At 37.7% G+C, this 27,895-nt stretch overlaps 4 long non-coding RNA genes and 1 pseudogene across 4 annotated transcripts; 4 read left to right on the top strand and 1 right to left on the bottom strand.

The window, feature by feature from the left end:
- Nucleotides 1-4,157: 4,157 nt before the first annotated feature.
- On the bottom strand, nucleotides 4,158-7,266 carry LOC121460066 (annotated as a pseudogene).
- A 5,674-nt stretch (nucleotides 7,267-12,940) lies between these two features.
- Nucleotides 12,941-15,089, top strand: LOC121452202. Its single transcript, XR_005974824.1, has 4 exons — nucleotides 12,941-13,058; nucleotides 13,715-13,782; nucleotides 14,196-14,277; nucleotides 14,588-15,089. It is a non-coding gene; the product is annotated as an uncharacterized LOC121452202 (long non-coding RNA).
- An 837-nt stretch (nucleotides 15,090-15,926) lies between these two features.
- Nucleotides 15,927-18,598, top strand: LOC121452207. Its single transcript, XR_005974825.1, has 3 exons — nucleotides 15,927-16,364; nucleotides 17,002-17,283; nucleotides 18,499-18,598. It is a non-coding gene; the product is annotated as an uncharacterized LOC121452207 (long non-coding RNA).
- A 157-nt stretch (nucleotides 18,599-18,755) lies between these two features.
- On the top strand, nucleotides 18,756-23,702 carry LOC121452198. Its single transcript, XR_005974822.1, has 5 exons — nucleotides 18,756-18,797; nucleotides 18,971-19,058; nucleotides 21,734-21,803; nucleotides 23,379-23,530; nucleotides 23,631-23,702. It is a non-coding gene; the product is annotated as an uncharacterized LOC121452198 (long non-coding RNA).
- Nucleotides 23,703-24,332: 630 nt separating this feature from the next.
- LOC121450390 lies at nucleotides 24,333-27,891 on the top strand. Its single transcript, XR_005974594.1, has 3 exons — nucleotides 24,333-24,390; nucleotides 24,603-24,745; nucleotides 27,650-27,891. It is a non-coding gene; the product is annotated as an uncharacterized LOC121450390 (long non-coding RNA).
- Nucleotides 27,892-27,895: the final 4 nt, after the last annotated feature.

The following is a 27,895-nucleotide window of genomic DNA, read 5'->3' as shown; positions in this document are numbered from 1 at the left end:
TACTATTTTTTTAAATTTTGAGATTATAATTTTTTCACATCTCTCCCTACCTTTGCTTCTTCTAAATGCTCCCATATATACCACCCATTCTCCTAAAATGTGTGACCGTTCTTTAAATAAATATTATTGCATACATACTATTTACATATATATACATATATATTTCTAATTATTATCTGCTCAATCTGCATAATGTTTTTTTATGCATGCTTTCAGTGTTGACCAAGTATTGAAATACATCTATATTACTTACGAATCTCTCAGTTAAATTCTGAGTTTGACACAGAAGATTAGAATCACCTGCCAGTGAATCACATGTGATAATAACTACTTTCTATAGTATGCATGATTCAGTAGAAATTTTTTTGACCAAATTTTGACAAATAAGCTGGGCGTTGTGGCTTATGTCTGTAATCTATCTACTCACTAACTTGGGGCAGGGAGATCACTGAGTTTGAGGATAGCCTGGGTTACTTTGAGAAACGCTGACTCTCCAAATTTTCCTGTGAGATAATAGACTATGTTAAATACTTATCTGCTATTATTTTAGAGATTACAAGAATTTTCTCTGTGATTGTAAAAATGATTAGAAAACCTAAACCAGTGATAACCTGAGAGGACACCTTTACTAGTACATACGATGTTAATCAATTTAAACACGAGATTCAGTGATGTCATAAGTCGTTCCTGTTGGACTTCACTTTTGTCTGATTTTCATTTTTTCCTTTCCTCTTCCCTCATGAATTGCCAATAGGCTACACTGAGTTCTCACTTTGTCACAAACCACTGGTAAACAGACAGAATGTAGAATAATTCCTGTCTAGAATTATTATATTTGTTCCAGGATGGATAATGGTAACCTACAGAATTAGTTAATTCTTTAAATGGCCACTGTGATGTGAAATCCTTAACAGTGAAACAAAGGCATCTTGTCTTTGGAAAAAAAATCAAAGATACATATTTTCTGAAAAGGTTTTGATTACAGTTGACATCTTAAAGTGAGAAGACCCCATCTTACTACCCTTCTTGTTAATTATAGCTAATCAAAATCCCAGGGAACTGAACATTCAAGGAATGTGGTGATTCCTGGAATTCTGCTTACCATAGCAGAGCCATAAGCTGCTCTTAATGATGCCACACTTTAAAAATCATGATAGCACAGTTCTGATGCATTGTCTAGGACTTCCCCCAATCAGAGCACTTTGTGTAACTGTAGGATGGTGCTAAAGCCAGAGCTCTGATATTAGTGAAAAAAAATAACTGAATTACATATCTTCTGCTTTCAGCAATTTAAAATACAATGGAAAATTGTATTTCAGGCATGTATTTGTGCAATAACCATCAAATTTAGAATATAGAATTTTCTACAACTCCCAAATTCTTTTCTGCTACAATGTCATAGTACTATCCTGTCCACCTCTCCTGACCACCACAGATTTACTCTCCATAGCTCTATTTTATGTTTTAAAACTTTATAAATGAAATCATGTAGAAGGTAATCTTTTATATTGTCTCTGTCTTTTTATCCTTCTGTTTCTGTCTGTCTGTTTTTCTGTCTGTCTGTTTTTCTGTCTGTCTGTCTCTCTTTCCTGCACATGTGGCATCTGTAGGACAAGCTCAGATGTTTGCCCTTGCCTTCCATCTTCTCTAGGAGAAAGCCTCTTCTTACTCATTGCTGCCTCTATCAACTTGAGGGAATTATCTTGTGTATGCCTACCAACTAGCTGAATAAGTGCTCAGATTTAAAACATGCATTTCTGGTGAGACTTTACGTAGGTGCCGAGGAATCAAACTCAAGTCACCTAGTGTAATAGTAAATGCTTTACTCAGTGTACTTCTACAGAGTTCTGGGATTTTTCTTTTAATCTGACCAATGTATTGAAATACATTCTTTTTAAAAATCTATTCTTATTTATTACTAGGACGATATTTCTTGTCATTGTTTCTTCTTTGCCTACTGAGGAAAATTCAGGTTATTTGTAGTTTGGAGAAAGTACAAGTAAAGCTACTATGAACACAGTTCTTGCATGCACGTAAGTTTTTATTTTTTTTTTAAATTTTGGTTTACCAAGACCAGGTTTTTTGCGTAACAGTCTTGAATATCCTGGACTTGTTTTGTAGACATGGCTGGCCTTCAACTCAGGGATCCACCTGACTCTTCTTACTAGTGCCAGGATTAAAAATGTGTGCCACCACACCCAAGTCTCATTTTCATTTTGAAAATTAGGGTGAATCACCTAATTTTCTTGCCCTGAGATTTCTAGGCCCTGGGAAATTGCAGCTTCACTTTATAATAAATTGCTATTGTTTTTATAGTATGTGGATTATAAAATATTAGAAACACCACTTGATATCTATTAGATTTTAGTCATGCACTTTAAAGATAAGTGTGTAGCACCAGATAGTTTTGTTTTCTAGATTCTCTTATAAAAAGTATATATTGGTATAAAACATCTCCAATACTATTCTATATATACTCAACTGTGACTTTAGTTAATATCAATTTTTAATTTTCAAAACATGTATTTATCTACACACTTACATTTCCTCAATTTGTATATTTATACACGTGTATGACTGGCTCTGTGGGTTCTTTTATTTTCAACATGACATTTTGAGTTTCTGTGTTTAGTAGAGCATTTCTAGGTAAATAATCACTTTATTTATGTCTCTTCTTTACTTACATTATTTAGGAATATAGAATCTTCAAGTAGTCAAGTGTCTTCTTTTGGGTTGTTTATCTGTATTTTTAATTCTAACGATTGAGTTATAGTTTATACATATATATGCATATTTAACAGATTACAGTCTACTTTGCAATGACATTCTACCACTTTAGAAGCATAATTGCACTTCTTCTCCTTCCCTGATATTTGTGAAACATTTACATATTTTTATTTGTAATCTCTTACCCCATTGTAATAATTTTATCTAGATAATAAATTATTTGGTAAATTTATTTTAATAATAAGAATGGATTTTATGTGTATATTCATGTAGCTACAGATATTTCTAAATTCCTTTCTGTAGACATGAATTTCTTTCTGTTACTTTCTTCAATTTTACCTTTCTTTCTTCTTCTTCTTCTTCTTCTTCTTCTTCTTCTTCTTCTCCTCCTCCTCCCCCTCCTTCTTTTCCTCCTCCTTCTCTTCCTTCTCCTCCTCCTTTTCTTCCTCCTCCTCCTCCTCCTCCTCCTCCTCCTCCTCCTTCTTTGAGACAGTTTTTCTCAGTGTAACCCTGGCAGTCCTGGAATTTGCCTTGTAGAGCAGGCCGGCCTTGAACTCAGAGATCCAGTTACTTCTGCCTCCTGGGCGCTGATATTAAAGGTGTGTACCACCACCTCCCAGCTCAATTTCACATTTTTTTCAAATGTTTACTAGTGAGAAATCATTATAGTTCACATAAGTGCAAAATAGTGTTTAAATATTATTTTAAACTTGTAGGTTTTCTTTTCATAGAATGCTTACTTACTGCAATATTTGGATAGTCCTATTGTACCCCACAAATGTTTCTGTTATACTGGATAAAAAGTATGTTACCCTTTTTTATCTCTGATGTAACTACATTCTTGTTTTTACTTAACCTCTAGATTTCAGGTTGGAGCAAACTGCGTATGATATACTATTGTGTAGATGTCTTCATGTTCCCTTGGAATTCAGATCATTTGTATACTTAGGTTTCTATTTTAGCTAGTTTGGCTGTAGTTACACTCACATAGAAGCTTGAAACTGTCTAATATCCCAATTACCAGTGTGGTGTTCTTTCTGGTTATATTTCTCTCCCTTTAAGTTCACGGCTTCTTCTTCCTCTTCATGTTTCATATTTTTACAAAGTTTAACTATCTCTTTGGACTTTCCCAAAGCAATAAATGAACTTTCTGAAAGTATAAAACAAGAATAAGAGGAAGAAGAAGCCTTGAATTTAAGAGGAGAGAGAAAGCAAAGTGCCTTACTCTTTAGGAGAAGTGAATGGGGGTGAGAAGGGAAGGTGGAGGAGATGGGAAGAGGGGAGGGACTGGGAACTGGGATTGGTATTTAAAATGAAAAAAAAAGTTTGTTTTCTTTTTTAAAAAATAAATGAAAAAAGTTTATTTGTCAGCTAATTCCATGTACTGCAATGCATTTTTAAGTTTGTTAAATACAAAACAATTTCCAGCTTCACTGAGGCGGCTGACCATTTGTCCATGTCCAAGGCCATCTCCAAACTGGAATTCAGTTGCTGAGTTAGCCGCAGCCTCAGTGTTTTTGTCAGAACCAGGGACCACAGTTTTCTCCTGTAGGAGTCTCTGTTTGCCTTCCCTCTTGTGAATCTTGCATTTCATTTACTCTCTGTACCTTGCCTTAAGGTCTGCCTCAGTCAGACTCAGGATAGCTGCAGCACAAACTTCCAAGGAGGTGGACGTAGTTTCAGAGCCACCGGATGCCCTCATTTCTGAAGTACCAATAGAAATGTCTCCAGACAAACTGTTCCTTTATGTTGTTTCAAGACCATAGAGCCTCAGTGGCCTTCAGTGGTCGTTCTTGTCTCCCAGCTTGGTATGTTTGGGCATATGGACATCTTTCTTAACAAGCACCACCCCTTCCTTAAAAAGGAGCTTATAGATGACAGTCTGTTCTTCTAAGGGTGCAGGGTCCGAAATGGAGACTTGAAATAATAAAAGCAAAAAAAAAAAGCAAAAAACAACTGCAATGCAATCAATAACAGCAATTCCAAGATTGTTTTCTTCTCACGTATTTTGTGTATTTTCAATATATTGAACTGCTAAGCTGCTAAATGCATAGAAACTAATGGCTAATCTTCCAGTGGTGGAGAACAGTCTTGTGAGTTATTCCCAATTAAAATCTAGCTCTATTTTGTGACTTAGTTTCAAATAAACATAGCCTACTAATGTTTGGTCTAATTTAAAAGATTTTACCTTTCTGTTGAGTGTTTATTGAGAAACAGGAAATGGAAATTTCATCTCATTGGGGGATGCACATTTTCCTATGTCAATAATATTGAGCCTAATTATAAAACACGGTATGAAATTAATTATTTTGTATATTACTAATTACTATTAATTAATGGGATTGTATTTGATCTAGGAACAATTTTCATTGCATGGTTAACATTACTTCTGTTACCTGTTTCCCATGCTGTGAAACTTGAAGTGTAGAGGAAGAGAAAAAGAAGCATTGCTTTATGCAGGTGTGAGAAGCATTATTTCATGCAGGTTTGAGTGTGTGAAAAGAATTGTTTTATGCAGGTGTGTGTGAGAAGCATTGCTTTATGCAGTAATGAGTGTGTGAGAAGCATTGTTTTATGCAGGCGTAACTGTGTGGGAAGCATTGTTTTATGCAGGCATGAGTGTGAACACCTCTCATACTTCTAAGTGAGTCTTCCACCAGCTTCAGCTGTGCTCTAGTATCAGCCTACTGCAACAACCTTTGGGAGCCTCCAGAATCCTGATGCTGAGCAGTGATCTCTTTTCTTGAATGGGGCCCTAAAATACTAAGCCCTGAAGTTTGTTCAGACTTTCATTAGAGTCACCTCAATTTAGAAATCTGAGCAATATCCTTTTCACACCCAGGCTGAATGCTGTCGGAAGTTGGGGCAAAGTGAGTATCAAATGTTTTGTCTTTCTCTCTGTGTTTGACATGTAAACTTACAAACAATAATTTCTTATATTTTATCTATTTATAGTTTTTCACATTGCAAGGCATATCAAATCCTTATTATTTTCAACACCTGGTGTAGGAGGTTCTTCTGCTTGTGTATTGATTTCACTGGTTGAATAAAGAGACTGCCTTGGCCTTTTGATAGGGCAGCCCCTAAGTGGGCGGAGTAGGCAGAACAGAATGCTGGGAAGAAGCAGAGTCAGACAGCTGTCATGCTTCTCCTGGCCAAGACAGACATTGGTTAGACTTATGCCAGTAAGCCATGACCTCGTGGGTTAATCAAGATGTGAGAGTTATCCAGTAAGAGGCTAGAGCTAATGGGCCAGGAAGTGTTTAAATGAATACAGTTTCTGTGTAGTTATTTCTGGGCTAAGCTAGCCGGGTGGCAGGACACAGCCCACTCCTCCTCCTACAACAAACAGCATCTTTTTTTTAATTGATTTCCTAGAGCTATCCATTTTAATCTGCTTCCCTTCCTTCCTCTCCCATCTCCTTCAGCCCTCCCCCATGGTCCTCTTGCTCCCATTTTACTCAGGAGATCATGTCTTTTTTTTTCTTTCCTTAATACATCCTACTTCAGATTATCAGCACTCTACCCTAGTTATGTGTTTCCAGATGGAAGTCATGATACATATAAGTAACCAAGTGAAGCAGTCATACTGGTATTTGTAACAATAGAGGAATTTAGGCATGGGTTTTGATCTCAAGGGCTCCACTGGGTTACATGTTATCTAGAAATTTTTGATGGGAGTCATTCAGTCTTTGTCAATAAAGGAAAGCTTAAAACATATTAAATGAAATGATTATTCCACTGTCAACTTATTTAACAGAAATATCCTCTTTCTGTAATTATTTGTAAAGTCCCACAGTAATAGGAATTCTCATTTGATTTAACATTTAAGATTTTCTCTCTCCCTTCTCCTCCAACTCCTCTTTCTCTCTCTCCTTCCCTCCCTTTGCTTCCTTATTTTCTTCATCTCTCTCTACCTCTCTACATATGCCTCCTTCCTTCCCCATCCTTTTATTTCTCTCTCCCATATTTCTCCTCTCTCTCTCTCTCTCTCTCTCTCTCTCTCTCTCTCTCTGTGTGTGTGTGTGTGTGTGTGATATGCACGTGTACATGATTACGTATTTTTGTGTTCAGCTATATGGGCTGATGAGGAAGCCAGAATTTTATATGGAATGCTTTCTTTAATGGCCCCTTAAACTTATTTATTTTGAAAAGGAGACTTGCTGAACCTAGAGCTTGCTCTTTTGACTGACTCTGTGAGAGCCTCTGAGATTCACTTGACATTGCCTTGTATACCGAGCACTGGGATAGCAGTAACATTAGGTAAGCCCTCATTTTTATTTGGGTGCTGAGTACCTGAACTCTGGACCTGGTGTTTGCATAGCAAGCAAGCACTTCAACCACTGCTCTATTTTCCCTACCGCGATTCAATAGGATTGAATATTGTGATATTATTGTGGTGGTTATATATTTTTTTATCAGCTTGACAAACAAAGTAGAGTTACCTGGGAAGAGGGAATGCCAATTAAGGAATTGCCTCCAATTGGCTTTATAGGCAGGTCTCTGACACATATTGTTTTCATCGGCGATTAGTATCATTAGTCCTTGGTTGTAAGGGAAAGCAAGTTCACCAAGCTATGAAAAGCATTCAGTGAGTAGCGTTTCTCCAAGCTGTTCAATTGCCATGTCTAAGTTCTTTATTTGAGCTACTGACTTGGAGTCCCTGTACGACAGGCTATGATTTGCTAGATGAAATGAACCCTTCCCTACCCCTAAGTTGCTTTTGCTCATTCTGTCTATCACAACCACAGAGAGCAAAGTAGGGCAAGTGTGACGATAGGAGATCCTGTCTCAAATATGATTCCCCAGACAAGAGCCCTCACCAATGTTTAAAAAATGCAGAAGAACTGTGATTTAAGTTCAGGAAAAAGATACTGGAACGGAGGTAATCAGGCAGTTCATGTTTAATCCATCCACATAGATAACCATGCAAGATATGTTCAGAAAACCAATGACATCGGACAGATTTGGAGGTTGATTGTTTGCTTCATGACATCAAGTTGGTCAGTCATAGGATACATTCAGAGGATGAAGGAAGCTATTAGTGGTTTCAACAAAGTGAGCTTCAAGTTGTTGAAAGATAACAGAGATGAGCCTTATAATCACGTCTGACTTACCTTCTGATTTTCTTTCTTTTTTAAATTTTGTTTATTTTTTCTTTTCCTAGTTCCCCTCTCTACTCCTCCCATTTCCTGTTTCAATTCTCTTTTATCCTGGATACACTCAGCCTCTGTCTCCTATCAAAAAAGAACAGACCTCCAAGAGATAATGGTCAAATATGACAGAACAAACTATAATCAGACAAGGCAAAAGCCTTCATTACAATCTTGAAAAGACAATCTGACAGGAGGAAAGAACTCCCAAGAGCAGGCAAAAGAGGCAAAAACATACCTGCTCCCACAGTTAGGAGACCCACAAAACCAGGAAGCTAACACCCACAAAAGGTGCATGAAGTACCTTGTGTAGGACTCATACAGGACCCGTGATTACCTCTTCAGTCTCCATGAGCCCATAGGTGCCCTGTTTAGTTGATTCAGTGGGCCCTGTTCTCCTGATATTTTCTGTCCCCTCTGATTCCTACAATTCCCCCCTCCAACTTGGAATTACCTAAACTCTGAGAGGAGCTTCCCAATGGAGTCCCATTGTCTCTGCACAATGTCTGGCTGTTGGTCTCTGTATTCCCTTCAATCTGGTTCCACAGGAAGTTTCTCTGGTCCTCTGATTTTTCCTAACAGAAGCTAGTGGGAGACTGATGATTGCTTGCTCCAGTGTGATCTCCAATGTGGGTGAGCTTTTTATTTCTTTTTCTAATGGGTATGTTTTTTATGACTTATATGTTGTAGACATCCAGGACAGAAAACCTGAGCAGAATTTATAGGTCCTATGGTAAAATCCATTCACAGAGGTCAGAAATGCTATAAAAACCCTACATCTGATATAAATGTCTCTGAGTAATATTCATCCTTAGGTATTAATCAGTGTATACATCAGTTTTGTGTATGTGTTCATAGGTATTTGCTCCATTGTATGAGTCCATGTTTTTGCTTGAGATAGACTTCTAAGTCTGGCATCTTTCTCAGTCATTCCTCTTTACTTAATGAGGTAGCATCTCTGAATAGAAAGCTCACAATTCAGCTATTCTGGATGACCAGCAATCCTCCATTCCTCTGGTATCTATCTGCCTTTCTTGTGCTAGGATTACCAGTGTATGCCACAGTGCCTGGCTTTTTGCTTGGACTATGGAGATTCAACTCAGTTCTATATACTTATATGGCAAGATGTCACCAACTGAGCTATCTACTTATCTCACTCAATCAATTTCAAGGAACTTTATTTTCTGCAAGAAGTCAGTTATGTCTGGAAACAAAGAAGATTGAGAGATAGGGGATAATGAGTTATGAAGAGACTCAAAAATTTAAATCTTAGAATTGAGCTGTATATGTTGGTAACTTTACCGCACACAGAAGATAGTGGGAGGAGGATCAGGAGACAGGGGCACCCTTACCTACAGAGTTAATTGTAGCTCAGCCTGAGTTACATGAGATTCTGTCTTAAAATGTGTGTGTGTGTGGATACCCTTCCTTGTTATTTTTTTTTTTTAGGTTGTGATGGGACACCTACTGAAACAGTTTACCTGACGTAATTGAAGCTCACCAATTCCAGCCAGACCAGGAAAGAACCAGCATAGCACCAAAATGGACCCCATGAATGTGGGTAAGAGTTGTATGGCTGGGGCAGACTGCGGGGCCACTGGCAGTGGCACCAGGATTTATCCAGACTGCTTGTACTGGCTTTTTTGGTAATCCATTCTCTTTGTATGGATACCTTGCTCAGCTTAGATACAGTAGGGAGGGCCTTGGGCCTTCCCCAAAGCAATGTGCTTTACACTCTCTGAGGAATGGATGGGGAGTGAAAAGGGGGCGGGGAGTGGGGATCTGGGATTAATATATAAAATAAAAATTATAGTTTCTTTTCTTTCTTTTTTTAAAATTAAAATAAAAAATGTGTGGGGAGAAGCTTCACATCCACTTAAGAAGCAATACGTGGCCTCCTTTGAAGTCCAATTCAAGAGCAGCAGCAATAAAAAGATACTTTTGGAAAGTTACTGATATCAGATCAAAATTGTTCTGTTATAGGGCATTATTTCTCTTTGTGCTTTTCTGAGGAAACGTCTGATTTAGAGGTGAATTCTGAAGTGTGTAGTGATAAAATGATATAACTCAAATTGCACAGAGATATACTGGCCAAACGTGGAACTAATAAAGATTCAAAAATATTTATCTAGAGAGACAGGTCAATACAGTTGAATACTGGATAAAGATTTAAGAGAGACAGTTAAACCAGAAGAAATATAGATGTCGCAAGAACCCTTATTGTGAGACTGCTTACCAGGGCTTGATACAAGGTAGTCAGAGAAAAGACTTAAGCTGGGAACCAGAAGCTGTCTTAACTTGAGAATACAAGTAGAGAGACAAAATGTTAAGTCTTCAACTTCAAACTCTGAGATCAAGGCTTAGTTTTTATTGGAAAGCAGGTAGAATATAGGTGAGGAATTAAATAATTCCTGTGTGATTTTAGTATAAAGGAGAACCTATGTCCCATTTTCTGATTGCATGTGTGGACTTGGGAGGGCAACCATGAACACAGTTTTTATGTTGTGTGGGATTTCCTTTCCGAAAGGATATATCAAACTTGAATCTAAAATGCAGGGGTAGGGAAGAGCTTCATGGGAACCCAGAGAACAGCATCAGAGCGCGATAGAATGCATTCTTCATGAGAAAAACGTGAGGGCGCACTGAAGATGAGGGGTGAGTGAGTCAGGCAAGGATGTGGAGCGGCAACAGGTCAGGAGATTTGTAAGAGGTCAGTAGATTTGTAAGGGAACAACTCCGGTGACCATGCAGAGCTGGGAGATGCAAAGTTAGGAGACTGGACAGGTGACAGGAAGCAGGTAAGAAAATGTGATGTATCGCCCAGAAGAATTGCTTCTTGTGCTGATGAATTTTGAAATTTATTTATCATTGGGTTTATCCCTTAAAATATTCCCTAAGCAAAGATGTCTGTGTGTGAGAAGGGACTAGAAAGCTGTTTGCTAGGCTAGTCCCTGGGGGGTTGGCTTTAGGTCAGGACTTGTATGGACTGGTTGCTGACAACCTGAGCTTGCAGGCTTGGGGAACATGATTGCTTCTGTCCGCCTTTCGCCGTTTTTCAGTCCTCCACCCTCCAAAGAACAGTAGGTTGTTTTTTGTTGTTTGTTGTTGTTGTTTCTTGTTTTTTATTCAATTTGCTTAAATTTTCGGGCTTAGGTAAATTCTCCATATCAGAAATTCAGACTGACAGCTTACATTGCCAGCTAGTGTCCACTAGGTGGAGGCTGCGAACAGCCTGCTGGGAAGCTGAGCACCGGCAGGGTCCGCAGCTGCGCAGAGAAAGAAACGGAGGGTCTTAACCAACAAGGTCGGCCTCTCTTTGGGGTGAAAACATTGGCAGGAGGTAAGCCTTGAGATCCCTGGACTGCAACCCATGGTGGGTAGCCAGAGGGATTCGCTGTAGGAGGGTGGGTGGAAAGGCCCTGCGCCATGGGCACTCTTTGCTGGGCTCTCCATTGTCATTTGCTCTCTCTTGCTTTGTACTATGCGGTGTACGCAGAACATCTTCGTGGTTTTCCCTGGGCCTCGAAATCGTAACATGAAATTTGACGTTTTTCTTCTTTCGTATTTCTCCTCCGTTTCCCTTATCAAGCAATACTATGAGAAACTGTGTTTTTATTGTTCGATTATTCTCAAAAAATTTTGCAAACGGAAAGAATTGCCATATATGGGTATACTTTTCTCTAATGTTGCTAAAGAATAATATCTGGCTATTTAAAGGATCTATTTCTGCATGTCCTAAAGCAAAGGTTGTGCTTGGGGTTTGATGCGTACCTTGTTATTTTTGCATGTTTCTGTTATGCAACTTATTCAACTAACAGTATTCCCTTGAAAAACTACATTATCGTTGTTTAATTCGGTTTCTAAAATATGCTATTTGATTAAATTATTCCTTTTGGATTTCATAGGATGAAAAAAATCAGGTAGGAATTTAGGTCCTTTTTTTTTTCTAACCTGCATCCTAACATTTAGACTTTGTTTGAATTCCTGATGCTACAAGGGAACCTATGCTAATTGTGTTTGTTCTCTGCCAAAGCGTAAGATCCATCATTTCTGTATAGACTAACAGTTTCTTTCAATGAAGATTCTATTAGAGAAGAAAAAAATTAACACCAAGTATATTTGTATCCACAACTATGTAAAAATGTGACCTCATGTCTGATCAAATCCAGTTACATAACATATATTCATTTACTTGAAATATCAAGCCAAAGATACATGCAGTGGTGGCAGAATCAGAAGTTTGTACTGAGGAGGCAATGTTATCAACTAAATACAGTGTTCTCAGATACACTCCCTTTTGGGGTTGGAATCTTCACTTACTTCCTATGCTGCCTGGATCAGATCCCCTTTCTCCACTACTTTCATAAATCAGGATCTCTCATGAAATCATAAAAGAGTTATATTGTTTCTCCCATATTACTCCTTAGGGAAAGTCAACTTACTGTTTAATTTAGAGAGTGTGTAGGCTTATCTTTTATGCTATAAACTGTGTAGATTTTTCCAGAACATTACCATACAAATTATTTTCACTGCCACATAAAATTATGTGCATCTCACCTGTTCAACCTGACTGTGACCCCAGCACATTGTAGTTACTGAAAATTGTATTAGTTTACCACCTCCCCCTTTCACAGTGTCACATAAATGAGATTATGCAGTGTTCTGAGTTTCTCCAACTTGATTCTTGACTATATTATTTAATACTATGTCTCTTGTATTATAAAGTGCATTTCATGGTTCTTAGTAATTGCTAAGAGTGGAAAGTACTGGAAGTTTTAATATGCTTATAGGATATTCCTATAACTACTATGGAGAAATGCCTTTTTAAATACTTAATTTTCATTAGGATATTTCTCTTTTAACTTCAGGGTTGCAATGTATTTTATATATTTAGGAAAATATATATATATATATATATATATATATATATGTCAGCTATTTAAAGACTATTTTTTGCTTCATTGATTGAGCTGTATTTTCCTTCTTCACTCTCTATTTTGTTTCTGTTATCACTTTTGTTTGTTTTGTTGCTGATATTTTAGGTGTTAATTATTTATTTTAGTTTATAGTTTATCACAGGAAGAACATGGGAGAATTGAAGTAATACAGGGGAGGATGTGAGGAGACACAGCTATCAAGTATGTGCCGTCCTACAGGATAAGTCCATCTGTCTGCTGGGTATCCTTCAACAACGTGTTCCTTGATTAGAAAAATAAGTACTAATTTTGAGTGCTGAATTTTATTTCACTAATCTACAAATCTGACCATAGACAGCATCGAAATGTTGTAACCACTACCAGTTTGTCACGGGTTTTGAAAGGAAGAAGTATGTGTCAAGCAGTTCAAATTTCTTTTGTTTTCAGGATTGTTTGATTGTTTTGAATGTACATGATAGCTGTGTGCATTTCCATAAAAATTTAAGTACTGTAGTATACATTCCAGTGAAAACAGTAAAGTATCTAGGGTTTGTGTTGGACCTTTACTTAATTCGAACTCCTCCAGAAATTGATGTCATATTAACAATATTTAGCTTTACAGTCAATGAACCTGGGGAAATTAAAAATTTGTATAGTCCTATTTTATTTTTCCCCCACAAAATGTAAATAGCTTTAAGTGTACATAGCCTATAAGTATTCATTTAGTTTCTTTTCTCTTACTTTTCTGTGTCCATCCCTCTTCTTTTCCATGCTTTCTTTTCATTTGAACATTTTTATTGCTAAATATTCTACTTTCTATGTTATTTTGTTTATTACTATTGCTTCTCTAAACATAAAACGACATAAAAAAAAAGTAATGCATCACTGTGTAATTGCTGCTGTTCTCATACTCTGCAGAAATGCTGCTCCTATCCTACAGTGGCATGGACTGTGGACACAGATGGCCATACCTCGGTGATGGAGTGGTAAATCTAATTGCTACCTGACTTTCATTTCCCAGCTGTTAATTTTTAGCTATGAAATCCAATTGAAATCTTATGTTATCACGTACACTGGTTCTTCAATGAACTCATTTTTATTTCTAATACTATGTTTGTGGATGTGATCTCCTACTCGCTTTTTGGTTGCTTTTTATTTATGTGCCTGTTTGTGTATTCATGTGTGAGTATGTGAACATGAGAGTGGATTGTATCCGAGGTCAGAAGTGGGGATCCGATGTCCTGGAGATAGAATTGGACCCAGTTTTAAGCTGCCTAATGCTAGTGTTAGGCCTGCAACTTGGTTTGTCTGCATGAGTGTGAAGTGCTCTTAGCTGCTGAGCCATCTTCCAGCCCCCAGATTTTCTTTTGACTCAGAAGAATATGTCCTTTGCAAATAGATGCAGTTTATCTTAACTGTGACGTGGAGAAGACATAGAAGAGATAATCATGGGTTACCCTGATGGCAAGCTTCAGTACAAGGTATAGTAGGAATGCTAAGTTTTGGCATCTTTGTCTCATTTATTTTCTTTGGAGTAGTAAGTTTTGTTCTTTTTTGTTTGTGTTTGTCTGTGTGTTTGTGTGTGTCTTCATGACCAACATGTGTTCATGTACCAGTAGACATCAGAGATTAACCTATGGTATTGTATTTCAAGTGGCAGACTCCTTGTTTTTGTTTTAAATTTAATAGATTTTACTCTATGTAAACAGCCATTTTGCCAATATATGTGTGTATGCAACTCTTTTGTGCCTGGTACCTACTGAGGCCAGAAGAGGGCACCGTTTCTCCTAGAAACAGAGTCACTGATGCCTGAGTTACCACATCCTTCCTGGGAATTGAAACCAGGTTTTCTCTGCTGCCCAAGAGGAGAGGGTGCCCGAATTGGCCTTGCCCCACTATCACACTGATGATTATCCCGAATATCACCATAGAATCTTCATCAGGCGAGGGATGGAGGTAGTGACAGAGACCCTCATCAGAGCAACAGACTAACCTCCCAAGGTCCATTTGAAGAGCAGAAGGAGGGAGAAGATGAGCAAGGAAGTCAGGACCTTGAGGGGTTCGTCCACCTGCTGAGACGGTGTGCCTGATCTAATGGGAGCTCACCAAATCCAACTGGATCAGGACTAAAAGAGCATGTGATCAAACCAGCCTCTCTGAATGTGGCTGCCAATGGGGGCAGACTGAGAAGTTATCGATAATAGCACTGGGACCAGTTTCTACTGCATGTACTGCCTTTTTGGGACCCTAGTCTATTTGGATGCACACCTTCCTAGGCCTGGATGGAGGGAGGAGGGCCTTGGACTTCCCAAAGGGCAGGGTACCCTGCCCTCTCTTAAGGAGGGAGGGGGAGGAAGGGAGGTGAGTGAGGGAGTGGGAGGGGAATGGGAGGAGGGGAGGAAGTGTACATTTTTGAATGAAAAAAAAAAAAAGAAACCAGGTCTTCTGGAAAAGCAACTAGTGCTCCTAAATTTTGAGTCACCTCACTAAATATAGACACCTTGGTGTTTTTGCTTGTTTGTTTTGACAGGGTGTCTCACTGGGACCCACATCTCACAGATTAGACTGATTTACCAGCTGAGGAACATCAGGTATATGACTGTCTTGACTTTGCATGTTATAAATTATAAATGCATATGCTTATGTTTTGTTGTCATTAATGATGCATTTTTTTTAAAAATATAGATTATAGGTATTGAGAGCAGTTCTACAATGCTGTTGTAGCAAGCACTTTACTGCCTTGGCTGTTTCCTCAGTTTAGTTTTATTTCTAACCTTGAGCAAATCCTTTTTAATAAAACAAACATATGATTCTATGTATTTCACTTAAATGTTAAAAAATTACACTTCAGGACCTAACTGGTGGATTGAAAGACATGTCTTTCGTTTGTTTTTATTGATGTTTTATTAAGCGTGTGTATTACATGTGAGTAATCTTGAGACACATGTTGGGTATAAGCATACAGGGAGTGCACATCTGTTTATTTTTTAGTCTAAAAACTTGAGCCTTTGAAGATACAGTGATGTGTGTGATTTTTTTCTAATGCCGTTTTGCTTTAACGAATTTCATTTTCTACATTATGGTTTATTGTGAATCAATGTTGGATTTGTGAAATCCCCTGCCATTCAGATAACTACTCATTTTAAAAATCAATTTATATGTGTGTAATATAACACATTAACTATCTCCTTTTTATCTGATACAGGGTTTCTCTGCAGCTTTGGAGTCTATCCTGGAACCAGCTCTTGTAGACCAGGCTGGCCTTGAACTCACAGAGATCCACCTGCCTCTGCCTCTTGAGTGCTGGGATTAAAGGCGTGCGCCACCACTATCTTCTAAATCTTAATTGAATATTTGCGACTCATGAAACCATCGTTCCTATGCTTACTCTTGCTCCTCTTTTGACATCTTTGTTGGAACAGTATTTTTCCTCTGTATTTTTTAAATTTATTTTTAATTTTTTGTTTGTGCATATTTTGCTTACAGGTATGTCTTTGAGTACCTGCCTGGTGTCTTCCGAGGTCAGAAAACGGTGTGAGATCTCTTGGACCTGAGGTTATAGATATTTGTGAGTTACTATGTGGGTGTTGGAAAACAAACCTGGGTTCTCTAAATGAGCAGATGATGATCTTAACTACTGAGCTGTTCTTTCAGTCTCCTTTCTGTGTTCTTATTTCATATTTGTCTCTAATGTTATGTCATATTTGTGGCATTTTGTTATTAGGTGACACTGGCATTGTTTAAAACCTTGTTGAAAGTCTTTAGTCTGTGTTTTGTTTATCAAAAGTTTGTAAAGGGAAATTACTGTGTTTTCAAAAAAATACTTTCTAAGTTAAAATATGAACAATCTACATTCTCATTGTGATTGTTCAGTGTTAATTGTTAACTTAACTGAATCTCAAATCATTTTGGAGGCAAACCCTTGGAAAATATCTGTGAGGGGTTATGTTGGTTATATTAGTTGATATTCAAAGACCCATCTTAATTGTAGGCAGGAACATCCTCTAGGCAGAAGACCCTAGATTGTGTAAAATGACAGCAGGCTGAGCACTAGTATAAATGCATTTATTACTCTCTCCTTTTCATATTGAAAATATTTTTATTGAATATATTCTGATCATTGTTTCCCTTCCCCCATCTTTTACCAAACTCTTTCTCCATTTTTAGCCCACCCAAATTTAAACCATTTTTTTCTCTCTCTCTAGAAAACAACTGGACAAGCTCTCTGCTTCATGCCCATGGATACGATGAGATCAGCTGCCTCAAGCCCTTGCCTGCCACTGTGAGTTCCCTAATGATGGGATGTAACTTGGAACTGTAAATAAAAACAAACTATTTCTCCTGATTTTTTTTTCTAGTGAATCATCACACTTCAACATGGAACTAAACTCCAAACCATCATAGAAGCCCGAAGGGACCTGACCAACTGAGCCTTCAGGAAAACATGCTTAGCGGATCTCAATCTATCTTCCCCAGCAGAGACACAAGTTAGTGGTGCATGGGTTAAATATTCAAGATCAGGTTTTATTCACCCTGGAGATGATGCCATGAGTTTTTATGAGAGGGTGGGGTGCATCAGAGAAGTTGGGAGACAGAGGGAAGGCTACACACAATATAAATAGAGTTCCCACACATGAAATTCTAAAACAAAACAAAAGAAAACAAAATATCAGAAAGCCTCAGAATACAGTGTTCTGAGACTTAACATTTCAACCTTTATTCCTCAATTGCTTTTCTGAAAGGTATTTCCCCAGTTTACTTCACATAGCTGTATGCCCCTTAGAGTTGTTCTATCTCAAGATTGTTTAGATTTGTGCTTCCCCAAAGCTAAAAAATGCTGATTTGTTTTGATTCTCTTTTTGTGTCCTTGTAAAACTACTTTGGAGACGTATCTCTTCAGGGAATCATTTATGTAGGTAAGATATTCATTCCTCTTTTAACTTTACAGTGCTAAAGCATTAATGTATTCAGGGTAGTCATTTGCTCTCATCTGTGTGATTTTCAAATGTCATATTTCATGGATTGAGTTATGTGCTCAGGATTCTCTGTTATTGTTGTTGCTCGTAGTTTCCGTTGTGTGATCATTTTATGGTGGTTGTTACTTTGGCTGTTAGCACTTAATAGTACTTGCAATGGACTGCAGTGACAATGAGAAACTTTTTGTAGCCCAGAGAAGATAGGAAAAGAAAAAGGTGCTGAGTGTATCCTGCTCCCTAGGGGTGTCTACAGGCTAACTACTCGGATGCTCAGGATTGCCACCCTATTTTCTATATCTCATTGGTAAACATTGTTATATCAAAATTAAGCCCTGATTTTGGTTCACTGCCCCTTTGGAGTCTGCACGTTATATTAAAATTTCTTAACTTGAATTATTTGCAATGTATCTTTGTTCCAATTTTTACTGTTTTTGCTTTTGCCACTATGTATCAACTACACACACACACACACACACACTTACACACAGACACACACACACACACACACACACACACACACACACACATATATATATTGTTGCAGGTTGGACTTTATTTCCATTTCCCTTGGCTGCTGCTGAGATTTTTTGCCTGGTTTGAACCTGTGAAGTCTTGTGCATTCTGTAACAGTCTGTGAGGCCAAATGTTCATTGTTTCTGTTGTGTGTGGAAGAGACTTCATCCTGTTTTTTGCTTTTCAGGTCTTTCCACTTCTCCTTACCCATAGATCCATGAGGCTGGAGGGGAGATGGCTCATGATGAGATCTCATGCAGGATGAAGTGCTCCCAAGTCTCATCTCTGTATATTGTCCCATTGTGAGTCTCTGGGCTATTTCTTATCTACCACAAGAAGAAGCTCCTCTGATGAGAGTTAAGTGATACACTGATCTATATGCTCTATGGGTATAGCAATATTCCACTTGGAATCATTTTACTGTTTTGTTCCTTTTGCAGGATAATAGTGGTTTCCCTCAAGGTCCATGATCTATCTATCCTGAGGTTCTTGTAACATATTAACAGTGTCAGGTATGGGGTTGATTCTATGGAGTGGGCTAGAAGTCCAATCGAAGTGAGGGGGGCGATTACTCCAATAATATTGGTGCCACTATTACACCTGTATATTGTGCAGGCATGTCACGATTGTAGGTTGCAAAGTTTATTGCTGAGTGATAATGGTTATTTGTTTGTTCCTCTCCCAGCATGGAGAGTACCTTCCAGCTCTATGAACATTAAGGATAAAGCTTCTAGTTGGGTATTAGCCCAATTTCTCCGTGTTTGATGACATAAGTAAGTAGTATCTATCAACAAAATTGTGCCGTTACTTTCAGGTTTAGGGAATAACCTAATATCCTTGGCAATAGCTTTCTTGGAGGTATCTATAGAATCACTGTTGGCCAAAACTCCACAAAAAACAACTCACTCCAGCACTAGAGGTTTTTTTTTATTTTGTGGTGTAAGATATCTAGTTGGGATATTGCCTCTTCTCTTTTATGGTGACTACCTTTGTATTCCATATATATATATTTAGAAGCTATATATATATATATATATATATATATATATATATATATATGGAGCTTCTAAAATTTTTTGAAATGTTCATATATAAGTACTATATTCAGATAATTTACACACATCACTGGTTCTTTCAATGTCTGTCCAACTAGCTCTCAGTTAATGACCTCTTCATTTGATTATTATTGCTACATACATGTTATTATGGATATCAAGCTAGCAAGTGTTAAGTTCCTTAGATGGTGCTCATATGTACATGTATTTAGGGATAGCTAATGATATTTGCATAAGCTCTTTTTGGTATCCCATTGGCCAACAACTCAACAAAAATAACCAATTCCTGACACTTAAGGTTTTATTTGACGGTGAAAGATACCTAGCTGGAGTGTTGACTCCTGTATTATATTGCATTATATTGGGACCAACAGGATCCCAAATAGTCACTGTGGTCAGAGGACCTATTAACAGTTCTATCAGTGGAGAAGACTGATTATCATTCACTAATTCCTTGTAGCTCTTAAGTGTGGGACCTTGTGATATTTTTATAGTACACATTGGAATATCAACTTGTGTAGTGATGGTGCCGATCTGCTTTTGGTATCCTTATTGTTGATATTTCATGGGAATGGTTGCCTGACTGTATGTAGAAGATTGTTTCTCCTAGCGGACAGCCCATTCCACTGGATGCGAGTCTTTCTGACCCCTTTCTGCAACATTCTCTATGTCTTGGGTTCATCTTGGGTTCAGAATGACTTTTTTTTGTTTCACAGCTAAGATTAGTCACCTCACTGTCAGTTGCTCTGTTTCTTTCGACTAGTTGCGTGTTTCTATAATAGTTCCTATCTGTTACAAAGTGAAACTTTTTTGATGAGGGTGAGAGTTATACTTATCAGTGGGTCTAAGAATAGCTATTGAAAATGCTAATAGAAATTATACTGGTTTAGAAAATTGACAACAGTATGTTTTCTTGCAGGGTTTATAGCTTCATTAGCTATGGGTGTTTGGCTAGGTTTAGCATATCTAACTATATCGAACATAAATTTTCTCCATTGGTATGGTTTAAGTCTGTATTACCTACCATAAATATAATAATAAACTATTTGAATGCTGGTTTGTAGTAATAGGGGCGGCGGGGCTGCGTTCCCAGCACCCCGGCCGCCTGCTCGGCTAGCTTAGCTTATGCCCCGAAATAATTACACGGACACTGTATTCTTTTAAGCACTGCTTGGCCCATTCTCTTCTAGGCTAATTCTCACATATTAATTTAGCCCATTTCTAATCATCTGTGTATGGCACCCCAAAGGTGCGCTTACCAGGAAGATTCTAGCCTATGTCCATCCTGGGTCAGAGCTTCATCCCTGGAGCGGGGCATGGCGTCTCTCTCAGGCGTCTGCTCCTGAGAGGAGAGCTTTCGAGTCTCTGAGCTCACTTCCTCTTCCTCCCAGCATTTTGTTCTGTTTACTCCTCCCACCTATCCTCTAACCAATAAAATGGGCCAAGGCAGTTCCTTTATTAGCCAATGACCTTCCTCCATCACTGGTTTATACCATGAAGCCACCAATATCCTAGTAAGGGCTAAGCTTTTCGAAATGATGACACTTGAGGAAAGCTGGTAAAATCAAGAAGTTTCTCTAGAATTTATGTAACATGGTTAGCTGCACTGTTTATATTATCATGCCATGGTAGTAAGCTGCCAACCAAATACAAAGCTGAATGAAATAGGAGACTCTCATTTTCACTTTAATACCACTATGTGTTCTAAAATGGACTTCATTGGAGAATTGAATGAAGCTACTTGAAAGTTTTGACAAAATATTGGTTCAGAGGTTTAATGTATGGTAGAGCGAATTGTGTTGCTCTTGTTTTATTGTATATGTGGGACTAATAGGGGAACAGCACAGATACGTCTCTATTTCCTTAGATTTCAGTCTGGCATTCAGAGCACTAAAATTGAAACATGAGGAGGATCTTAGAGGGGAGGAGCTGAGATGTTGTCGGAAAAGGCTGGAGATTTCCATAGAGTGACTGGCATTGTGGTTTATGTATAATATTCAGTATACTGTCTCTCATTTTATGTCAGTGTAGATCTGGGGAGGTGGCTCAGTCGGAAAAGTGCTTGCATTACAGATATGAATGCCCAAATTTCATTTTTATCCAATATCCAATATAAAAAGACAGGTGTAATGGTTTGAGCAAGCATTTCCAGGACATGAGGGGAAATGATAGTCTGATCGCTGAATACTGTCAGCCAGCCAGGCTATACTACTTAGATGTTTGCAATTAACTGAACTGAGATACACTGTCTAAAACGAGCCAGAGGAAGTAGACATCTGCATCATAACATTATTTGTGATGGTGAAAGAAATGCTGAACAAATGGACTCTCAAGAACTAAGAGTTCATGCACAAACAAGGCTTCTAAAATATCCAACTAATGTCCCACCACAGGTGAAGGAAGATCTAATGAAGTTCCACCTCTGAGTGTGTATTAACACTTGATTGCCGTCTGAGATACAAGGTAATCAAATTCCTTTAGGGACATTGAGTGGGAGACTGTTCATTTTGTCATAGGTTGTCCCATATTCGTGCACACACATACAAATGGAATTGGTATAAAAAAGAGAGAGAATACATGAAGATGCAATAAGTGATGATATGATGATAGTAGGGCTAAGAGAGGAAATTTTTGATTAGGAAATCGTGGGTAGATTTTTCAAAGCTGAATATTTATATATTGATACTGAATAAAAATATTTTTGAAAGATGAGTACCAACTGAGAAAAATAGGGTTTAGCATCAGGAAAGATGGTTTAGTGAGCCAGTAGAGACAAAGCAACAAAGGTCTTCCAACAAGAGAAGTATCCCATCACAGATTGTAGAGCAAGGAGTTTGCATTACAGACAGGATGATTTAGACTGATGAATGAGGTAAGGGTAAGGTTTTGATGAGATATGGATTGTTGTAGGAACAATAGTAATAAGACTAGAGACAGGAGAGAAAAGGGAGGGTGCGGACATATCCCTTATTGGTGTCCACAGCTTTACTCAAAAGTTTCTATTTCCTCCTGACTTTGGAGCAAACATGCATGCAGGATTCCAGGAGGTCTCACGGTAACTAAGCAGGAGTTTCTATCCTCTTCTGCTTGTCATGTGTGAGAAGCTAGACTCATTGGAGCAACGTAGATTTTAGAGATTTGACTTGCAGCTAGGAGCTTCACACTGAGAAACAGCTCATATTTTCGCTCTTTCTGTTCTTCAACTGGACCTTGGGAGCTCAGTCCAGTGCTCTGATGTGGGTCTCTGTCTCTATCTCCATCTGTCGCTGGACGAAGGTTCTATGGTGATATTCAAGATAGTCATCAGTCTGACTACAGGACAAAGCCAGTTTAGGCACCCTCTCCTCCACTGCCCAGGGTCCTAGCTGGGGACATCCCCATGGATACCTGGGAACCCCTCTAGATCTTGCCAACCCCACAATGCCTCCCTTAATTAAGATATTGTCTTCCCTGCTTCCATATCTGAGTCCCACTCTTGGGACTCTTTCTCCTGTTAAGCTGCCTTGTCCTACCTTTATATGAAGGCCTTTTCCCTTGCCGGGTTGTATCTTATTTTGTAAGTTTTGTTGTTGTCTCTTTGAGCCCTTCTCTTTTCTGAGGGGACAAGGGAGGTGGGGGCTGGGCCTGAGAAGTGTGCAAACTTGGTAGGGATAAATTGGTATGAGAGAAGAATCTATTTTCAGTGTAAACATAGAAACAAAGTAGTGTGAGTGGAGTGTTCTAATGTTATTTGTATCGTATCTTCATAATAATTTAATTGAAACTAGCTTTCTTGTGGTTCTGTACAAATTTTACAATTATTTTTATCATTAGCACAAAATAATAACATATATAGGAACTTACATAACCACTGCACCTATTATCTGTTCAGGCTTAATTCATAATAATGTTAAGATTTCTTGTCTAGGAATTTGGGATATTCTAAACCTCATAGTGATCTTACTAATCATCTGAAAATGATTTACTGCTTAAGTGTATATATTTTACAATTATTGTTTATTTCTAAACATTTTATTTCCTTATTTTATGCTGATGCAGGGTCTTACCATGATGCTCATGATAATCTCAGACTCAGGCACAGAGGAGGGACTTCTTGCCTGTCTCCTGTGTATCTTTCATTGAAGATACAAACCACACACCAAGCTGGTGGTATTGTACGATGAAGTGTTTTCTGCCTTTCATTTTCCATTGTTAGTTTCCTATGTGTAAATTCAGCTGAATTTTTTTTTCATTTTTCAACAGTGTGATTTATTTATATTTACTAAATATTGTGCATCTTCTGTAAACTAGGCTGTTAAACACATTGGGAAGTAAGCCTGGAATAACCCTCCTACAAACTAGGAGTAATAGAGTTTGAACATTCCAGGTAGGCTAAGTATGATAAAAGTAAGGATTTAAAATATGAGTGTGTGAAAATCATATTTAAGACTTACATAGAAAAATAGAATTTATAAACTCACATTTTAGTAGTTTGATTTTTCTGCACATAATATGACAGTGAGAAGTTGTAAAATAGAAATATACTCTTGCTCAACTGTTTGTACAAATGGGTATAGCAGATGAGAGGTGGGATCTTTGGATATTCCTTCCCTTATAATTCACAGCTCTGGGGTCATTGTTGCCAGCTGAACTCCTTTTATATACACTTATTAACATTTAAAAGGGTTCAAATTGTTTTTTTTGTAGTTTAATTTTATTTTTTAAGTTATTTTCTTTTTATTATTATTAATTTATTTATTAAAGATTTCTGTCTCTTCCCCGCCACCGCCTCCCATATCCCTCCCTCTCCCCCAATCAACTCTCCCTCTCTCATCAGCCCAAAGAGCATACCGGGTTCCCTGCCCTGTGGGGAGTCCAAGGACCTCCCACCTCCATCCAGGTCTAGTAAGGTGAGCATCCAAACAGCCTAGGCTCCTACAAAGCCAGTATGTGCAGTAGAATCAAAACCCAGTGCCATTTTTCTTGACTTCTCAGCAGTCCTCATTGTCCGCTATGTTCAGCGAGTCCGGTTTTATCCCATGCTTTTTCAGACCCAGTCCAGCTGGCCTTGGTGAGTTCCTGAAAGAACATCCCCATTGTCTCAGTGTGTGGGTGCACCCCTCGCGGTCCTGAGTCCCTTGCTCGTGCTCTCTCTCCTTCTTCGGCTGAAATTTTATACTCATGTATTTTCAGATTTGTTGGCTATATTTTAAAACCTGGATATATTTGTGCATTTCCTGTTATTTCTTTCCCACTAGAAATCATTTGTCTTCCTTGTCATAGGTAATAGAATGTCGACCCACTGTTCCTTTTCTTGAATAATTTGCCTGAGTTCAACATCCAGTCAATGCTCGGTGAAGTAACATCCACCTGAATCTTCTCCTTTATAACCACTGGGAAAGTCCTGAGCCTTTTCAGCGTCGTAGGTATGTTTTTTTTTTCATTCAAATCCATTACATGTCAGATCTGTATATGACCAGTTTGCTGGGCTTTGTTTTCTTTTATTTAGCTTTCTTAAAAATAATTTTTATGTATTTACACAATGTTTTAGTATTTTTTTTTATCTTAATTCTCCTATCGTATTCTCTTCTTTCTTCTGCTGAAACCCTATATTTTAGGTCCCTTTATCATTTTTCTTTATTTAAGAAAATTGAGAATTTTATAAGAGACTAGAGTATATACATAATTTTTCATCTCTGTCTCTCCAATGCATTCTGTGTACTCAGCTCTCCATTCTCAAATTCATGACCTCTTCATGAACAGGTTTCAACCTGTGGGTTACGACCCATTTGCGGATCAAATGATCCTTTCACAGGGGTTGCCTAAGACCATTGGAAAGCACAGATATTTACATTATGATTCAGAACAGCATCAAAATTATAGTTATGAAGTAGCAATCAAAGTGATTTTATAGTAGGGGCTGGACACCATAACATGAGGAAATGAATTAAGGTGCCAAAACCTTAGGAAGGTTGAGAACCACTGCTCTTCATTATTACTATTGTTATATGCAAACATGTATACACACACACACACACACATACAAACACATATATGCATTTGTGTGCAAATACAACCTGCTGATCTATTTACTATTCCTACATTAATCTGTTCATGTAAGGATAAGACTTCATAATTCAGTTAGGGATTATAATGAGTTATGAAATTGGTTCCCTAAGTTCCTCTATGTTTCAAGGACTCACTACCCTTATGAAGTTAGCTGGGTTATAGCTTCATCATTTACCTCTTGTTACCCAGGCTTTAAGTTCAAATAGGTAGGTACTAGTCATTGAAAATATATAAGAGCACGACGGAACCAATAGTGATAGTTTGCCAAGCAGGTCATGGTCATTCAAGTACATCATAACTGTGCTGGATAGTTGATGACTTTACTCGCTAACAGCTTTTACAAACTCTTCTTGGATTATGAAAATAAAAGCTAGTCCTCAGGGACCAGGCTTTTATGAGGTTTCAGTTCAAATTCTCAGAGACCCAAATCTAAGATGCAGTGATTTCAGCAATAGGAGCCTTGCTGCCACTTCTTGGAGGCAACCAAGTGCAATAGACTATACTCTTGTGCTAGTTCACTGGACTCCCTTTACCAATGACTCAAAAGTAGTATTATCCTGACTGGCTCTGGAGTTTTGCTTAGATATTCATGGTTTCTGGTGGGCAAATTATCTTCCAAATTGTGTATAATTTTATATAAACATATACACATATATTTACACTCATAATATATGTATTATAAAGTATACATATATATATTATAAATATATATAAATATATTTGGGAGTAAATATAAAATAATGATTCTCTTGTCAATTGTTACTGTCCTCAGTGTTCCTATTTAGTTTTGAAATTTTACTTCTTCAATCCTCATAGAACTGCTTTGAGTAATGTCTATTAAAAGCATTACTTATATAGTAGAATATTTTATATTTCCTGATCAGTTCAGTGGACTTATCCAATGTGATCGGAAAAGACTTGATTCTACTGATTGTGTTGTGCTGTCTTTTTCAATAAGTTATGTCAGGGTCTATTGTTGATTTTTCTTTAAGCTTCTCTTGATTTTTTTACTCTTTTTGTACAGTGGTTGTTGTTTTCTGTGTTATCACTTTGTTGGTATTCCTGATCCATGACAGTGATTACAGTGAGGATTTAGGTAGTGGAGGAAGTCCTTGAAGAGGCATGTATCAGTGTACCTGAACACATAGGGCATATGTGCGTACTGCCTTTCTTTGATCTCAGTTCCCTCTCTTCACTTTACCTCTCTAGCAAACACCATTCCTCCAGAGTTCAATATTTGTGAACTCCTGCCTGTTTGAGTGTATCATTCATTTTACAAAATGCATATTTTGTGTTTACTACGATGTGTTCTTTTCTTTCAGCAATTCCTGCCTCATGTTATTAATCATTTTTCAATAGTGCTATAAAATTAACTCATAAGTTATTGCTGTTCAATCCTCTAATTTATGTATAAGTTGGTATAGGATCAATTTTAATCGGTTATGTTCGCTGTTGAGTCAGAAATTCAATTTTCATGTTGTTTCAACTTGTTCCCATAATTTTGCGAATTATTTTGTCTACTGCGAATCTCAGAAGTGTTTGAGAGTCATTGGCATTAAATATAAGTGTTTTAAGCTAGGAAGATTGCCGACTTGTATAATCTTTTTCATGGGAGATATGGTGTTGGCTCCTTAGCACTTATGGAAACAAATGAATAGACAAACAGAGCAAGATTGTGTGCCTCTGTTATCCCAGAATGATGTGACAATCTCCTAAGCTTCTGAACTCTAGGCTCAGTGTCAGGTACTGTCTCAAAACAAGCAGAACTGGACTGATGAAAAATTGGATATTGACCTAGCATCTGTACACCTCTGCATATATTGCTGCATCCCCACACAGCCTTAATCATATACACGACTGCTATTTAAGTGCTTAATTTGGTACATAGTTTTATTTCACCAATCTAGTTTAACTATATACCATTTCCAAATGTCTTCAGTGAAACTAATTTGTCCTAAGTTTTGAAACAGAGCAAAAGTTCAACACTTCCATTGTTCATTTTCTTTATTTGATATTGTGTTAATGTTGACTATATTATGGCAGTTCCTTGTGAAGTTTAGATAAGTTTGTCCTTGGAATGAAAAGTAAGATACCTGTCTTTGGATAGGGATACTCTTATTCTCTAATAGCTTTGATAATTCCTGATTTAAGACTATGAATTGTGACATTAAAAATAAATTGGTTTTATTAATAATCTTCAATGAATATTTGTAGCTTTAAGTATTCTTATACTAATTTTTCCCTGTGTTTTTTCATTTTAGGAATGTTGCGTATTTCTGATACGGTGTCTGACTGCTGCTCGGCGAGGTAGTAGTTCAAGCCATAAAGCCGCGCTTACTCTTCCAATCCTGAGAAGCTCACACTGGAGACCATTTCTCTTATCCTATGGTATTATAAAATCAGTTGCTTTTCTTTTTTTGATAAAAATGTATTTTATTAATTCTTTGAGAGTGTCATATATTATATTCCAATAGTATCCATTTCCTTCCCTGTCTTCTCCTAGATCC

Source organism: Microtus oregoni, unplaced genomic scaffold (genome assembly GCF_018167655.1).
Source record: "Microtus oregoni isolate MIOR12 unplaced genomic scaffold, Mior012 000000F_ref0000247, whole genome shotgun sequence".
NCBI lineage: Eukaryota > Metazoa > Chordata > Mammalia > Rodentia > Cricetidae > Microtus > Microtus oregoni.
Note: the sequence above shows the minus strand (reverse complement) of the source record. Positions and strands in the feature narration are given on the sequence as shown.